Below are 14020 nucleotides of genomic sequence, written 5' to 3' on the forward strand. Positions count from 1 at the left end.
ACTGGCACATGACATGAATAATTTTACTCTGTGACTCAGAATGGTTAGAGAGTTAGTGTGCCATAACTCAATGTTGCTTCAGCCACTTGGCATTTGTAAAGTAGGAGTCTATGCTAGTTGGTTGATCACAGTGGCAGACTACAAAATCAACTTTTCGTAAAAAAAATATATATGAAAGACATTAGCCTAACACATAGGTACAAATGAGAAAACGATGAATAAGATGATAAATTTTGATCCATGAAAAGAGCCAATGGACATTAGGGAGAGAGATGATTAGTTTATAATAAGATGGTTTGAACAAGATGGACAAGTGATTGATAGATGGATACCCTACGCATGTGTTCTTTGTTACTTGCGTTTTGCAACCATCTATCTTTCTATTTATCTATCATGTCCATCATCCAGTCACATGAGCTGGGCAGAATAAGAGAAAGTGGAATTGGGTGGTAGGGGCATGACATGATACAGAGGTGGCCAATGCAAAACCCCAAGGTTAAATAAAAAGCACTTATCCTTCTTCTTAAAAGAAACACAAGGCCAAATCAACAAGTGTTGGAATTTGGAAACACACAGAAATACAAGTGTTAAATGGTATTGATTCCCTTTAAGTCATTTCTATTTGACAATTCCCCATAAATTGTAGCAGGTCTTCTTCACCTTTTGACATGTATATATGTACTAGGATTATAGGACATAACAATAGGGGCTTCTACACCATTCATACACAAACCTTTTGACCTGTTTAGGACATTTTTACATGTCAAAGTTTAAGACATTGCCATGTGAACTAGTTCTTTTCTCCTTCGTTAAAGTTTATCCCTTTCGATCAAAAGAAAAAAATATATTTTTTCTAAGAAAATATGAGTATGAAACTGTGTAAAAATCAGGTGCTGTGAAGAAAATAGAACAGGTGATATGATTTTAAGCATGGAAGCTCTGTTCATGTTATGTGGTACAGATACTGCATACCATGTATCGGCGTGCATATGCAATCAAATAGGGTTACTTTTTTTTGTTCTTCCAACCCTGAAATTGAGGGAAAAGGTGAGAAAAAAACTAATCGGTAGAAGAAACAGAAAGAGAAACCTATTGAACAAAAAGTTGAGGATGGCAATAATTAGGGTGGTGAAAAGCCTTATCTTTCATGATTTTGAGGACTGTTGCTCTATCAACATGCTTGTTTGTGCTCCCTAACGTAAAATACTGGCCAAGTTCTTCACAGTTCATGCAACCCATCATCACTTCTCTCTCTACTAAAATAATTCAAGTTGAAACATCGATTGCAAGGTGAATAGTAAAAGGCTTTTGGTTTATGGAATGGTGCATATAGTTTAGTCAAAGTCCTTGACGAGAAGCAAGGGTTCACCATAAGGGTCATTGACATAATTCTTGAGTATTAATTAAGGATATTTAGTAATAATTATAAAATCGCTCAACTTTGTTTTTGACGCAGTTATTTTCCGTCAACTTACATCATTAATATCAGAGTTCATTACCTTACATATATTATGTTTGTGTTTTTCTTAAGAATTGTGCATTTGGCAAAAGCAAATATAAAAGATATGATTTTACGTTGGCAAACATTCTTACCTTACCTCGGAAGCAAAGTCTGAAGTTGCTAACCGTTACAGGGGAGCATCCTAATTATATATGATGTTGCTATGTGGAGAGAGAAGAAACACGTATCATAAGTATATTATGTGTTTCTCACAGAAAAAAACAAGTTTTTAGATGAATATAAAACCATAACTTTGCGACCAACTTTTTGGTTGATTTTAAATATTTTGCATATCTACTAAGATGGAGTGATCAATGTTTTTCCAAAATAAAACAATAAAAAATAACATTTTAATACATAAATATTTTATGACACTATCTTTTTTATTTTTTTTAAATAAATACAAAAATATACTTTTTAATCACCATTTTACTCTTATATTATATGATAAATGAATATAAAAATGTATTATTAATTTCTCAAAAGGATAACACTGATTCTCTTTACACACCTAATCCGAGTGACACACTCTGCACTATGGACTTCATGTATTCGCCAAAGATTCTTTGGCAGAAAAATTTGACAAAATACACAAATGGGATATATAACAATTTTTATATATATAATATAACTTTTTTTATATTTGTTTCAATCATTATAGCATGTAAGGATGATGTGTAGGGAGAGATAATAAAAAACATTCTTTGATAAACTACCTTAGGAATTGTTATTCGTGTAACATTTCTTACGAAATTTATCCTATTTAAATTAAACAAGATTATTTACTTATAGAGATTCTGATTCTAGCAATGTATAGTATGGTTTAGGAGATATATATGTAAATGAAAAAGTGGTGCTTGTTGTCACTTAGTCTAAAACAATCAAATTATTTTCGTAATTAGTCACACTAATCAAATTAGATCTATCAAATGTTGGACATTTATAAAATACTATATATTATTTGAGGATGTGTACCTTATTAAGAAAGTGAGAGAAAGATATATCGATGAAAAAAAAAAGAATATTTCATTCTTTAAGAAAAAAAAAAAAAGAGTACAGTTCTTATAATATCACTTTAGATCCATATAAATAGTCAACTACTGTAAATATGTTTTTCAAATGATACAGTAAAAAGTAAATAAAATGTACTTGACTTTGTCATGTGAATATAGATTTGTTGAATCTTTATATCACTATTCTTTTAGTGAATCATTGATTGAAAAAGAATTTTGATGAAATATATTTTATTCTACCACCTGTATTTCTTTTCTTGATCGATAAATGTATTGTTTTCATATATAAGATATGTTTTTTTATTAAAATAAAACACAGTTAAATTTATTCTTGATTTGATTTTTATAACTTTAAAATTTTCACATCCCCACGTGATTAAAGTGGTGCGATTGTCGTGATTTATTTACAAATACTATATCTATTTATTGGATGGGTTTCATTGAACATATCATCCAATTCAATTCACAAATACATGAGTTAGATTTATATTTTTTATTAGATTTATAATTTTAATAATTTAAACTATTTTAAATTAGATATATGTTTTGCTTGAATATATATATGATAAGACACACCGGTGTTCGTATTTTCCGTTATTCCATTTGGATAGGATACTTTATAATGAAGTAATTCTTTATGTTTTCTAAAATATCTTCCTTCATAAACCAATTTACTATTTATCCAAAAAAAAAAAGAAAAAATTGAAAAGGAAGGATTAGAATTAATTCTGTCTAAAATTGAATTAGCTTGATTTATTTATTTAAAATAATGAAGAGAAAGGTCCCTTTTGATGTTACTTGTGTGATACTCGAAGAAGGCAGGACCTCTTGCATATTGTGACGATGACTATTATGATGAAAATGGCAATAAGTAGATCTAGCATTTTAGTCACAATCACAATCCAATGCCACCACTACTTTCTCTCTGAGCTACCTTACCCACCACTCACGAAACTACTTCCGACACTACCACCTCCGTCACCACAATTCTAGTTAGTTGCCACACTCGTATCATTATTACCACCATAATGCAATCTCCTACTTTTTTTTCTTTCTAAATCACTGTAAGGGAAAACAATTTTACGAAATATGTTGATAATTTTTTAAATTTGTAGGTAAATTGAATTTGCGAATCACGACAAAAAAAATCGTTAATAATCATTAAAATCAGTAAGTAAATCAAAATTATTGTGATTAATCAACAGTTAGACATGTCTCGTTAAAATGTTTATCAATAAAATTTATCGATAAATAATTTTTTTTTTCCAGTTATTATCAATATTCAAAATTTATCAATAATAATTTATCATTAAATATTTGTTGATAATTATTGATAGACTTTGATCATTGGTATATTTTATAATTTAATAATTTTATTCCTTCTTATTTTATACGTTTTTTTTTCTTATCTTCTCATCAAATATTCATTATATCAACTATTGTTATTGGAGGATACTCCCTGCACCTTACCTATTTCACCCTCACTTCCCATTTTACACATTTGTCCTTCATTTATTAAAGTTAAATGAAAATTAATGATGAGTTAATGATTTCATAACAACCAACAACTCTCCTAAGGACCAACAACCCTAAATTTTTTTTGATTGTATAAACCCTACATCTCCTTATAAACCCTACCCTACATGCACCCCTTCCCTCTTTTTATTTTTTCACTTTCATTATTCACTTGTACTGTTAAATTATTTTTTGAGTTCAGAGTTGTAATGTTATACAGTGATGGTTGTGATTCGTGCTGGTGGTGCTGTAAACAATGGGGGAGGAACAGTGTTGATGGTGTTGTGTGTAACATCCCAATATCTCACACTGGATAATTCATAATTTATATATTGTAACATTACATTTACGGTAGCATTCCGTAATCTCACACTTAAAGATTTACAGCTGATATATATATCTATACATATTTTAAACTCAGATTTCAACTATAAACTTCTAAATATAACTCGAATTCTTCTAACTTATTCTTCAATCTCTTTCTTCATTGGTACTGGATCATACGACATTCCTTCATCTACTCCCGTATAACGAATTATACGATCATCGTACATACCCAAACACAAACAACACAAACAAGTAGGGTGAGCTAACATGTAACACTCATTTATAAAACATGCATAATTGCTTTGATATTAACATCATATAATAATTATGTCATACACCCTCAAACCATCATACCATAATTCATATCAGACACTCGTTCCACAATACCCAAAAAGACACTCATCCCACAATACCCAAAAAGACACTCATCCCACAATACCCAAAAAGACACTCATCCGGATGATACGTTGATGAGCGGTCACGGGAGGTTATGCACTTGTGATGACTTCTACTTCTTCTTACAAATACACTTCCAAAATACTTCATACCATTCACAAGGTTAGTCCCCTCACTATGTCCAAAACCGGCACATAGACCAGGACCTCCTGCTTCTCTCACCACATAATTCATCCTTCTCTACTTGAGACTGGATGATTATTAGAGTATTAGGATAACCTCCAACTACAGGACCCTCAACATCAACATATACACAATTACCACATCAATACAGAATCTCTCCACGAGACTCATACAATGCTCACATTCCTCAACTCACATTATACTATTACGAAATCTCCCCATAATACTCATATCATGTTCGGATGCATAAATTCAAATCCAATATAATAAATTACAATCATCACAATTAAAATTCACAATTTCGTATCTACCACAATAACATAAATTCATTCCAACGAGATATATTGCATAATAATTTAACAGTACATAATCTGTTCAACAAGAATTAAGTTAAAAGTTTGTCGAGTAGACTTCCAGGAAAGAGAGGTGCGTCACAATGGACAACTTAAGTACCAAGTCTTTCCTTAGCCAAAGTGTTCCTCAACTAGTTTTAACAAATTTCTTATTTACAGATTCAAAATAACAGCATATAATATTAACACAGAAATTCAAGATAAATAAATAGTAAGCATTAACAGTATTCACACATAATTTCAAGACATGAATAGTAATAAAACAGTACTATATCATAACATAAAAGCTTAGAAAGGTTAGCTCCCCTACCTCTATTCCAGACTTCTCTTGCTCTGAATTTGCTTCCCCGAAAACTCTTCAGAACCTCTACTCTAAAATTTCTTCCTACTCCAAAAACTTCCTAATTTCTTCTCTTCTCCTAATTTCTCTCTACTTCTTGGTGCAAAAACTCCATTCCTCTGATCTCTATTTATAGGTAAAAATTTTTACTATTCATTAATTTTTTAATATTATTTATTATTTTAATATTATTTTAAAAATAGTATTTTAATGAACAACTTGATAAATCTTATCCCATCTCCTTCCATGCTACGTAGGAATTCTTATCCTTTCAAATTTTTATTTTATTTTATTTTTTTTTTATTTTTTTATTTTTTTTTTACTATTCACTTTTTACTATTCACTTTTTACTATTCACTTTATACTATTCACTATTCACTATTCACTATTCACTGTTCACTTTTCTTAAAAATTCTGAATAAGTAAAAAAATTTGAACCTCTAAAATTATAATAATTTTATATCCAAAAATTTAATTTTTTTTTCTATCCATAAAATTATTATTACAAATAAAATGCTAAAATTTACTATTATAAATATTTTTCACGAGTCTTACATTGTGGGCAGTGGAGGAGGAAGAAGACAAAGAGCTCATCGCCGGTTAGACATAGCCGAAATTTGAATTTCGGCGGACCCCAACTGCACTTCGAACTGCGGTTGAGGGGTGTTGCACTTCCAAGTGCGGTTTCACTATGCAGATCTTTTTGTTATTTTTAAGCCTAGCCTACAAGTTCACATGTTTGCTTATGATGATTTGATGTTTATTTGAATATTGCATTTTGAATCTTGATTTACATATTTCTTGTTCGTTTATTGTCATATACTCTTATGGCTTATACTGTGTTTGGTAACCAGTTTAATTTATATCATGCAAATGTTAGAAACAATTTAGGCATAATAATAATTATTTAAAGAAATAAATAATTTCATAAAAAAATACATATTTAAAAAAATTCAGAAACAAATAAAATAAAATAAAACAAAAAAATATACATAATAAATAATATATAAAAAATTTAAAATTATAAAAAACAACAAATTTAAAACAAACAAAAAAAAAGCAAAACATAATACGAAAACATGTTAACAAAAAAAATATATAAAATATTAAAAAAATTAACTTTAATATATTAACATAATTTTTCATAAACGCAGAAAAAAGAAAACCAAAAAAAGAAAACCAAAAAAAAGCTTGATTGCGTCTCCAACTTTGGCCAACAGCAACCAAAACTCCAACTTCGGCGAAACACCAGCCACACCTTCAACTACGGCGCTCCTCAACCTCCCTTCCAAGTGCAGCTCTGTCTTAGTCGCAGTTCCAGGTACAGTTATAAGGCGTCCCTCTCGTATCTCCTTCCACAACCCCATATCTCACCACCACAGCAACACCATACAACCACCAACAACAACACCACACAGCCACCAAACCATGAAACAAAGAGGAGGGGAGGAAGGGATTCAAAATAAATGGTCAAAGTGAGGGAGGAGGGGAGGACTGCGAGAAGAGAGGAGAAAGAAAGGTGTATATGTTGTGAGATATGAAATACGGCATAGAGGAAGAAAGGAGGAAAAATGGATGCAGGATTTTCAAACGTGAAATGCAGCACTGGAGTGGAGAAATGTTTTCAAACGTGAAATGCGGCACTGGAGTGGAGAAAGGTTTTTAAACGTGAAATGCGGCACTGGAGTGGATAAAGGAGTGTAGGGTTTGCTTCTTTTTATTGAATGGATGTGTCAATCTTTTTTTTAAAAATCAAAATATTCTTTGACAAAGGGTTACAGTTAGAAATATCAAAACAATGGGAGGTGTAGGGTGAATGCAGTGAGGTGCAGGAAGAAGCCCTCTTGTTATCGTTGGCTTTAACTCTCCCTTCTTATCTTTTTCTTCCTTCAACGATTCTATTATTGTATAGTAATGCCAATTCTTTATGAAATTTGACTCAAATTTTACCGGTGTTGTATCTTTCTATTAAACCTCTTCTTTATTAAACCTAACATAAATATCATTTTTTTCCTAATTTTAGATTTTAATATTTCATTCACATCTCACACTTGACTATAATGTTTACAACTATAATGTTTACAAAGTTGTTTTGAACCTGATAATAATAACATTTTAAATTGGATAAATACAAAATATATAATAGTAATATATTTATTATTATAAATTAAATATATTTTTAAATCACAATAGAAATAGAACATTTACGTAAAAACAAAATCATTATCTGAACATAAAATATTTTACAAAATATATTGGGTACACGAAGTAAAACGGTTGCACAAGTTGACGTCAAAACAGGCCTGCAGAAAAGCCCAAAATATCTTATCTCCTAGTAGGCCATAGGTTTACGAAAGATGTCCAGCAATTACATATTCTAATTTTTTTTCAAATAAAGGAGCATTTAACAAAATATCTTATTTTTTATTAGGAAAATGTTTATCCGTCGAACTATTCCTTTAACCAGACAGATAAGTTTTATCGGTTATAATAAATTGTCATAAAATATTATTTTTCCGAGTGAAAATACAATTTACAAAAGAACAATGTGAACGATTTGATTTTGTTTTTAAAAATTAAAAAACATGCTAAGGCTAGACGAGTTTAATGCAAAAAGAAATACACTAAAATGGTGAGTACAAAAGACGACTTTTAATTTAATTTTTATAATCAAAATTCATAGAAGGAGAACATGACTTTAGTGCAAAGGTTACATAAGTCATTCTTGTTAAGAACAACATTTGATTGGTTAAATCAGAAATCATGCATAGAGTGAACGGCTTTGATAAAAAAAAAACCACACAATTCAAATTATGTTTGAATACGATAACTTATTTTATTTCTTTATTATGTATGATTTGAGGAAAAACATTTGACTTGTTTTTATTTTTGTAATTTATTTTCAAACGAAAATATGTATGAAAATTGAATAAAAAGATTTATATATTAGGTTAACAAATTAGGGTTGGGATACAAAATTACATTAATTTATTAATTTGTTGAGATTCAAAATAGGATGTCACAGGGAAGAAAAATTTTCTATCTTGTTTTAAGATTTTTTGTAATTGATTGTATGATTTATTTAAAAATTTATCTAACACCAATTTTGATTTGGTTTTAATAAATGGTTAAGAAAATGTTTTTAGCAAAAATATCCAAAAACTATTTGAAGTAGAAAAAAAAATTTAATGAATTAATTCGTAATTTGTTTGATTTATTTTATAATTTTGTTAATAATATATTGCATGCATTAAAGAGTAATTTTTAGTTATTTATTATGTTAAATGAAATTTGTTATTTAAGTATGTAATTTAGATGAGAACTTAGGAAATGGTCTAAGAGGTTGTTTTAAAAACATGATACTAGAATATTTTCATAATAAAAGGTTGAAACTATATAAACAGATTTTCTATTAATTCCTTTTATAAAGAACATTATTTCTTTAAACTTCTCTTCTATCTTCTTTATAAATATTTGACTTTATTCTTTATCTATTTGAAGATCAGAGTACGTCATAGGATTTTTGACGTTGAGATTTAAAATCTTATTCGATTAGAATCTTGAACAAAGTGAGTTCATATTTTGTCCTTATTTTTTAGTTTTTTAAGAAATTTATTGTATGTGGGGTCTTTGGGCTTACATGTAGAATTTCAGGATTCAAGTCGAATCTTTGTTCAATTAAGATTGTTAGGATGTGTTTTTTCTATTTAAAATTTGTTTTGTTTTTAGAATTGTTATGTAATTAAGTGAAATTGATGCGTAATTTGAATGGGATGATTTGAATTATTGGATATTAAATTATGCTGAATTGTTGTCATGTGAGATGCATATGTGAAAGCATCAATTGTTAGCATTTTGGTCTCAAGGGTTGATAAATTTAACTTCTTTAGTTTCAAGTAGTACATTTGACGAGTTGATTTTTCATTAAAAATTTTGAAGAAAAAAGGGAAAACACCATTTGAAACCTAAAGTAGTACAATTGTCATTTACTTGAACTATGTTATAATTTTTATGTGTAAAATCTTGTTGTTATAATGGTTTCGTTTCAAAGATTGATAGCTTTGTTTCAATTAGTATTGGAGTATGTGTTTGTTCTTTTAAAATTGGGGTTTAGTTGTTAATAGGAACTTCTCTATAATATCTTTGGTGATTAGATCTGGAACTTCTTGAGCTAAGAGATCGATATATTAAAGCATTATAAAGTTTATTAAGTGGAGAATAGTTTAAGCAAAGTCATTGCTCAATTAAAACTCAAAAAGAAAGTTTCGCTTTCGGTATACCATCAGGCACCGTTGTAGCATTGTTGGGTGCCACTTAGACAATGGCCACTGACTTAAGGGCGTTGGGTGTGACTTATGGACCATTGAGTGCTCTCACATCAACGAGTCCCATAAGTTTGTGGTGTACCACTTTTCCAACGTTGGGCGCCATTCTATTTTTGTTCTTAGTCACCTCCGGAAGATTGAGATTCCTACTTTGTTAATCATTGAATCGAGTTAAAATTTTGACAATCGATTCTAGATACATAATTCTTTACTTAGACCGTTGTGATATTTAATTAGAAGATTGTGGCTAAAATAATGTATCTCACATTTTTTATGTATTTGATGAAAACAAGGTAAGTGAATATTATGCAAATGTAATAGAAAATGAATGATGAATTATTATAATGTATTTTGAAATAAATAGTAGGTAAATTATTTTATGAGATGAGTTTGGATTGGGGTAAACTACATAGGTATGCCATGATGTGATGATTTAAGATTTATATGGAAATATGATAAATGAGCTATTGTGATATGATATTTTTTGACTTTTTTTTGTGATTGGACTTATTAATTTGGTTATGTTTATCAGCTATGTAATGTTTTAAACTAGTAGATTGAATTTTAATTAATTTGGAATGTTATAGTACAAATTTAGAAAAGTATTGTATAATTGGTAATATTTTTAACTGTATTATAATATTTCATAACTTACTACTTTTTACATAGAAGTTGTCCTAGTCTTAGTACGATTTATGGGTTTTAAAGGTAAAGTCAAATTTCGATCTCCGCATGCACGATTTTGGTGGAAAAGGTAATCATAATCCATTTTCCACGACTTCTAGAAATCATATTTTCAAAACTAAAGTTCTTATATTTGCACGACTTCTATGTAAGTTGGAATTTTAATTTGAAGTCATGTGTATAAAATGTGGTTTTTTAAAGAAAGTTGTTCACTACTTATCCAGAATTAGTCAAATTATTCATTATAGTAAAATTAGTAAAACAATTACACCATTTTAATAAGAAAACCTATATATTATTGAACAAAATATAACATTTATCTGTATAGCTCAGTACAATGAGTAATATCAATTTCCGGTACACAGAAAACTTCAAAAAATCAGTCTTAAGAAAATGCAACATTTATTTATGAATAAGAATCCTTTTACTTTAAAAGTAACTGAAATAATTTACTTATATATTTTTATTTTCTATTTTATTTTAAATTAACTATTTATAAGATTAATTAAATAATAAGTACATTAATTTAATTATGTAATAAGAAATATCATTCTTTCTTCAATTACTTCTAAGTATTATATCTCTCTCTTATTTATTAATAATTATTTAATTATGAAAAAAATATTATAAAAATCTTTGATAACAAAAATTTTACACTTGATAAAAAACTCATTTTAAATATCTTACTTTAATTTATAAAATAAGTATAATTTAATTAAATATAATTACATTAAAATTAATTTATATTTTAATTAATTTTTTTTATAATAATGTTGTAATGAAATAATATTATTCACAATAATTAAATATAAAATTTTAATATAATGTTATCAGTTTATTAAATTTATTAACATTTGTAATAATATCTTATATTTTAAAATAATGTAAATAAAAATTTAAATATATTTCTATCATATTTCTGATTCTATGAAAAAAATATTAAACAAATCTATGTTTTTGATTAAAATTACATTTAAAATAAATATTTAAATATACTTTTATTATTTAGAATGCATGATCGAAATTAAAGTTATGCTTTATTATTTATTTAATATTTTAAAGAGTTAAAAATTATATCATTAAAAAATTAATTAAATTTTAAATTATTGAAAAGTTAACTAAAATATAGATAGATATTACAAAATGTAATAATTTTAATAAAATAAATTAATATTTATTATAAGTATTTTTATGAGTCGTACGTTTATGAGTAATGAAAATTTTCATAATACTCTTTAGCATATGGAAATGATTATTAAACAGGAAGAGGAAAGTGTTTGGAGAAAAAATATCAATAATTGTTTCACTTATTATTTAATTAATCTGAACACTGAATTTGAAATAAAATGAAGGACTACCACGAAGAGTAACTCATATTTTATCTACTCTTGGAGTAAGTATATGTATATCCCTATTTATAACATATAACTGAAACGTAAATTACAATGTTTACGAAAAAAAAACCTATTTTTGCACAAATAATATTATATTGATTGATTCCTAGTACATGTATTTGTTGTTTAAATAATCCCTTTAATATCATGTGCTTAAAGCTAACATATGCAAATTTCAGTTTCTAGCCCTTGCGTCTCAGCAAAACATTTCTTCTGTCACCAAACTTCACTCTTACGAAGTTGGTAATTGAAATCCCACGCATTTTCTCTCTTATATATTCTGGAAACTTGTGCATTCGTAACTATCACGTCTGCTTAAAACAGAAAACACAGGAACCACATCTTCTAACTAACTTGCTTTTCGTGAAACCAAGTAACATAGATTAAGTTAAAACCTCATATATATCAACTTTTCAGTTACTGTTTCTTGCAAGTCATGGCAACACTGCTTCTTTTCTTTAGCATTTGCCCAATATATATCAAAGCCTAACTGCATACAAGAATGCAACTTTAACAATCACATGCAAAACAAAAGAGTTAATCAAAGCACAACACAGAAGGCAGATTAGGAAGCTGAAAAAATCTATTGCCAACAATGGATGCTATTATTAAAGCAGACTTGAATATGTATAATAATCATGGTGAACAAAAGCTACCACTTCTGCACAACATGGGGGTTCCAGATGCAGATAGAAGCCTCATTCAGAGAGCCATAAGTCAAACATTTCAAAGCACAGCCCATTTGGCAAATCTGTTACCAACTGGCACTGTTCTTGCTTTCCAACTTCTGTCTCCAATAGTCACAAATCAAGGCAACTGTGACTCGGTTTGCAAGTTCATGACTGCTACAGTCGTGGCTCTCTGTGGTGCCTCTTGTTTCTTGCAATGCTTTACCGATAGCTTCAGGAATGATAAGGGGAATGTTTGTTATGGACTTGCCACCTTCAAGGGCTTGTGGGTCATTGATGGATCCGCCACTCTTCCACCTGAGCTTGGTGCAAAATTTAGATTGAAGTTTATCGACTTCATGCATGCAGTGATGTCAGTTTTGGTGTTTGCAGCAGTTGCATTATTTGATCAGAATGTGGTGAATTGCTTCTTTCCATCACCTTCAACCGAGGCACGGGAAATCCTAACAGTGTTGCCTGTGGCCACAGGGATTTTTTGCAGCATGCTCTTTGTGGCGTTTCCCACACATAGACATGGAATTGGCTTCCCACTATCACCGAACTAAAAGTTGGATAATCAATTCGATTCTCTTGTCTGCAATACTATAGAGGAATTTAAGTGAATTTCATTGCTGTGTTATCATCTAAATAAAGTGGAATATTTTTTTCATTCTATCAAACACTGGTACATATAATATATAGACCCCTTTCCATGATACGTGATAGATTCAATCACAAATTCCTTTAAATACAGCTATGTGCTCTTATATATATACACAGTTTCAGCAGAGATAGGATTTGCAGTTTATTTATTCAAGATCATCTGCATATTTCAGTATAGCTTTCAGTGAAGAGCCTGTGTGAAAAGTTTCACAGCCATCCCACAAGGAAAGCAAGCAAGCAGAACTCTATGAATGAACAAACCTAGATGCTATAACTTGTATCAGAGTTTATCCATATGTTTAGAAAAAAGTGCAGTCATGTAAATCTCTTTCTTTGTTTCTTGCATATATCAGTACTAAAATGGCATCAGCATGAGAACTAAATTTAAATATTTCCACAAGAATAAATCTCAAGTTATTTTCTTCAAAAGCTTTGTATCGAATTTATTTGATTTTCATCCTCATAAATAAAATTATTTAGAAATATAGATTTTTTTAAGTGTTTTTTAGTCTCTACTATTAAGTATCACTGATTTAGACTAAAAGTAAAATAATAATTAGGATAATGACAAATGTTTTAAATTGAGATGTTATATTATTTTTAATTTATTCCATAACATAATATATTTATTATTTTATATTATCAAGGTAACTGTAGA

The 14020-nt window shown here is 28.9% G+C and overlaps 1 pseudogene; it reads left to right on the plus strand.

Moving 5' to 3' along the window:
• Positions 1 to 12553: 12553 nt before the first annotated feature.
• LOC124822347 (protein DMP6 pseudogene) lies at positions 12554 to 13813 on the plus strand (annotated as a pseudogene).
• The last annotated feature ends 207 nt before the right edge of the window (positions 13814 to 14020 follow it).

Source organism: Vigna umbellata, chromosome 1 (genome assembly GCF_029865625.1).
Source record: "Vigna umbellata cultivar VRB3 chromosome 1, Vumbellata_1.0, whole genome shotgun sequence".
Classification (NCBI taxonomy): domain Eukaryota; kingdom Viridiplantae; phylum Streptophyta; class Magnoliopsida; order Fabales; family Fabaceae; genus Vigna; species Vigna umbellata.